The sequence below is a fragment of the Bubalus kerabau genome, unplaced genomic scaffold (assembly GCF_029407905.1).
Source record: "Bubalus kerabau isolate K-KA32 ecotype Philippines breed swamp buffalo unplaced genomic scaffold, PCC_UOA_SB_1v2 scaffold_40, whole genome shotgun sequence".
In the NCBI taxonomy this organism is placed as follows: Eukaryota; Metazoa; Chordata; class Mammalia; order Artiodactyla; family Bovidae; genus Bubalus; species Bubalus kerabau.
Genome location: NW_026577894.1, coordinates 2615922 through 2621080, shown reverse-complemented (window position 1 = coordinate 2621080; position 5159 = coordinate 2615922). Strand labels below are relative to the sequence as shown.

General features: G+C 46.5%; 1 pseudogene; it reads left to right on the top strand.

The window, feature by feature from the left end:
• The first annotated feature begins 1797 nt into the window (after positions 1-1797).
• Positions 1798-1916, top strand: LOC129640817 (uncharacterized; annotated as a pseudogene).
• Positions 1917-5159: the final 3243 nt, after the last annotated feature.

Sequence of the window (5159 nt, the reverse complement as noted above, 5' to 3'; positions counted from 1 at the left end):
CCCAAATCTGGGGTGTCCCAATCTGTGTCCTCAGGAATCTCATGCTCACCAGCAATGCCTCAATCCATATAGTCCAGAGGCATAGCCACGACAAGAACTTGCCTGTGTGTCTGTGGGGTCAGGATGGTGATTTCCAGTCTGAGAGATGTCCCTGGAGCTAGAGCTCCAGCTCGCTCCCTAAAGTGCTCCTGTCTGCAGTGTCCTGTAAAACTTGGAATGGGGGCCTTGCTAGAAAAGCACAATAACAGCATGGATTGCAAGTCCCTTGAAAGTCTACAATCCGGCACATGAGGTTAATAACTTTAATTTCCCAAGCAGATATGAAATGGTCAGAGGGACCAGGAAAAGCTGACTGGGGAAAAGTTCAGTCCACATGCTTCTGATTTAGTAAAGTAGCTGCTGCTGCTGCTGCTGCTGCTAAGTTGCTTCAGTCGTGTCCGACTCTGTGAGACCCCAGAGTTGGCAGCCCACCAGGCTCCCCCGCCCCTGGGATCCTCCAGGCAAGAGTACTGTAGTGGATTGCCCTTTCCTTCTCCAATGCAGGAAAGTGAAAAGGGAAAGTGAAGTCACTCAGTCGTGTCCAACTCTTAGCGACCCCATGGACTGCAGCCTACCAGGCTCCTCCGCCCATGGGATTTTTCCAGGCAAGAGTACTGGAGTGGGGTGCCATTGCCTTCTCCGTAGTAAAGTAGAGACCACAGTAAACGAGCAAAAGAATCTCAACTCTGAGTGTTCTTACCTTGTCTTGAAGATCTTGGACAAGCCCCCAAGATGATAACCTAGCAGTCAACGGTGACCGATGCCACTGGATTCATGGTGTCTGAAGAAGAAGATATTACTCTGGGGCCAAAGACAGTCTCAGTCACTCAGAGCTTTGTGTATATTTTATTTAAAGTGAAGGTGACAGAAAAAGCTTCTGACACAGACATCAGAAGGGGCTCACTAATTTAAGTGGGGCCATATATACGTCTCAACTAGCCTCTGAGAATAGACAAAAAACATCTCAAGGATGTGAGCGTTTTGCCCAGACCCTTTCCTATAGCATACATCCAAAGCTCAAAAAGAGGAATGTCCTTGAACCTGAGATACTGCTCCCTACAATGCCTACTTGTCTTAGGCCAAAGAATGTGAAAAAGCAAGCAAGCTTGCCTCCTCCTTAAAGGGGCTTTAGGCTTGGACTCTTTATCAACCTGCTGGGACAGGTAAGTATACAGTTAAAATCAGAAAACTCTAATGTTGTAATGGTGGTGAGTAAAGCATTTGTATAACATACCACTGATAACTCATATAAGTATATCACTTATAAATTCAGTATGAAGGTCAAAAGATAAAATATCAAAATAATGATAACTACAAAATGAAATAATGGAACCATGTTTGAAGAATTAGATGACAGTATGATACTAAGTCAACAAACAGAGAGACCCAATGAAGAGCTACAAATTATTTTTTTTAAAGGAAACTAACATAAATTCTGGATTTGAAAACGAAAATAATTGAAATGAAAAATTGATAGGTTCAATAGCACATATGAGATGCTGGCAGAAATAATCCATAAACTTGAAGATGAATTCATAGAAATCAATGTAAAAATAAAGAGAAAAAAATGTTGAGGGAAAATGATCTAAGGCATCCATTCATTACACCATCGAGTATGGAAGGAGAGAGACTCTCAGAAAGCAGGGAGAGAAAGGGGAAGGAGTAAAATTACTTGTAGTCGGAATGGCTGACCGGCAGGTCAGAGCGAAAGGGAGGCGCAGCGCAGGGCTCTTAGGGCGCCGGGCGGCAGCGGCCTCCGTCTAAGGCCATAGCACCCTGAACGCGCCCTGTCTCGTCTGATCTCGGAAGCTAAGCAGGGTCGGGCCTGGTTCTTACTTGGATGGGAGACCGCCTGGGAATACCGGGTGCTGTAGGCTCTTTGCCTTCCCTCTCCTTTAGCCCCCGCCCCCACGTCCCAACTCTTGGGCTCCCGGACCCCAACCCCTCCTGGGGGTGGGTGGCCAGGGCACCGACTCCCGCTGCAGACCTGGGGTGCCTCCGCGCGGCCCGCGAGCCCCTCCGCATTTGGCTTCCAAGAAACCAGACGACCGTCCCTCGGGTCTCCGTCTGGGGCTCCCTTGGCGTTCCTCAGGCAATCCCCGGGGGGCTGCACCAGCTCCAGCCCCAGCCCCAGCCCCAGCCCTACCCCCAGCCCCACCCCCACCCCCACCCCCCCATCCTCGCAGGCGAACGCCCGAGCTCGCGCGCATCTGCGTGCACACACAGATATATGTGCACAGACGGTGCATGTATCTTGTTCAGTTATACTTTTGGTGGATATGTGCCTGGGAGTGGGACTGCTGAATCATATGGTACTTCTAGGTTTAGATCCTTCAGGAACCTCCATACTCTTTTCCATAGTGGCTCTACCAACTCACATTCCTACTAAAGGTGGAGGTGAGTTCCCTTTTCTCCACATCCTCTCCAGCATTTGTTATCTACAGACTTTTCCATGAGGATCATTCTGACTAATGTGAAGTGGTACCTCGTTGTAGTTTGGAGTTGAGTCTGTCCAATCATGACTGATGTGGAGCAAGATGACCTTTTTAAAATGCAGATGCAGTTCTATCACCTCCCTGCTCCAACTGCTCTTGTATTTTCCCATCATAGTGAAGATATGACCAAATCCCTTCATTGCTTGGTCCCCACTTTCTTCTCTGATTTCTTTTCACTGGAATGCCCTCTGCACTCTTTTGGTTCCATCCCATAGGGCATTTTTCATTTCTTGAATGTACTAAGGTTCCCTTGTCACGTAGCCTTCCAAGATGCTATTTTACCTGCCTGAAATTCTTCCTGCATCTCAACCCTGGTTTACGTTGGTTCAACCTATGGATCTCAACTCAATTATTAGTCTGAAAAGCCTTCTCTGACATCCAGTTTTTGGTGAGGGAAGAGGCTCCTATAGAAGTTCTCAAAGGATCTGCCTGTTATTTATCATTAGATTAGTCGCAGGGAAAGAAGGAACTGTGTTTCTTCTTCTCTCCGCATTCTATTTCCAGAAACATATTGCATGCCTACTAGCTCATAGTAGGTGCTCAATATTTATTCAGTGTGTGAAAGACAGAAAAGTTCTGTGAAGCCTCAACTTTTCACTTGGCTCAGCACTTTTGATCTCTTTGTATCTTTGTCGATTCAGTTCTTTTCTTTCTTCTGTTGATGTGCACACTATATTCAAGGCACGATCTAAGGCATGAAGACATATCAATAAATACAGGTTCTTGCTTTCCAGGAACTCGTACATCATATTTCTATAATTCAGGGTTTTTTTTAATGCTCTAGAACAATGTGAACTTTTAGTATTATCCATTTTCATTTCAAAGAAAGATCATTTTACTTACATAGCAAAGGTGGAGACCTTCCAACTTGCAGTCCAATACTTATACCTTTACCATTTCAGGCAAGTCTTGTGGTTCCTTCTGGAGGTGTGTGGCTCTTCCAGAAATGTGAAGATCTTCCATAGTCCTCAGACTTTGGTGTGATTTGAAATCATCAAGAAAGTTTCCAGGTATAGGTTCCAGACCACCACCTCAAAGAGTCAGTAGCGAATGGAGTGGATTCCAGGAATATGCATTGTTAACCAACATCACTGGTGATTCTGTTGCTACAGACTCAATGCAGTGGGCAGGGCCTGGACTGCCCACTGGGTCTGATGTGGAATGGAAAGAAGGGCTTACCCCCTCCACTGTTTCTAGCCCTGTGACTAGAAACGGTCCCCAAACAAAAATCAGACAAACAAGATTATCCCAGATCATAGTCCATGAGATGAAGGAACTAAGCAGCTGGTTGAGATGGAGCCAAGGGGAAAGGTTGCTCTTTTTTTCTCCACCTCTACTCCTTTCTTCCTTGATGCCTTAGTGATTCATCGTGGAGATTTGAAATAAAGTTCACAAGAGTCATATTTGTCGAATAAAGATTTTGCATTGAACCAACTCTAAAAAATGAAGAAAGTTTCACCTGCCACATGTTTCTTTTAAAAAGTCAATTGCTTTTCAACTCTGGGGTTTCTCCATTGCCTTGTTCAAGTAGCCTTTTTTTTTTTTTTTCGGTGAATTCAAGTAGCCTTAATCATAAAAATAAAATAAAACTAAATGAAGATTCAAATATACCAACAAAGGAAAGCTTCCGTTTCTGAAATCATCTTTCCACTTAGTAGAACACTAGCTCTTTTCTTTGTATTTTGAGTAGGCAATTAGTTGTGGCTCAGATGGGAAGGCATCCACCTGCAGGAGACTCAGGTTTGATCCCTGGGTCGGGAAGATGCCCTGGAGAAAGAAATGGCAACCCACTCCAGTATTCTTGACTGGGAAATGCCACGGACAGAGGAGCCTGACGGGCCACAGTCCATGGGTAGCATAAAAGTTGGGCACAACTGAGCAACTAAGAACAGAAGTATTTCCAAGGACCACATTCAAGAGATTTGGAACTCTTGCTTGACTCCCTCATGTTGACCATGTTGACTAGGCAGCAGATAGCAGCTGATTCATCTGTACAATTAAAAAAGAATGTGTCATTCTGTTCTATACTTTTCTGTACTGTAGGAAGAGACTGTACAGAGCAGATGTCTGGACTTGTACAGGACTTTCGGTCCTTTAGAGGATTACAGTGGCACCATCAATGCTTGCCAGAGGTGGCAGGAAGGCGGCCCTGGAAGTTTGAGTCCAGACATGTCCAGTGTTTTAGACTCATATATCAGATGAGTCAGAGTGCATTTACCCTTCACTATGTCTCCATAGAAAGTTGCTTTGGGTTTGGAGGTACACACACACACACACACACACACACACACCCTGCCGCCGAGACAGGTCAAGAGCTAGAAACCACAGGTAAGCGAGATGGAGAAAGAGGGAGAGAGAGACAGCAAGAGGACACGCAAGCTTCCCAACCCCCGGCCTCCACACCCTCCCCCTCCACTCTGGGTATCCACCCGGCCCCAAGTCGACCCGACCCCACCCTCACCCACCGACACACTCACACACACTCTCACACACTCACCCTCTGGCCTGGGGGTGGGGGCTGGGTCTCGCCTTAGGTAGCCAGGCCAAAGGGGACCTTTGAGACCTCGGCTTCGAGGAAGTCTTGGGGTCCCCACGGGTGACCGCCAGCCCCAGGGCACCGCGTCC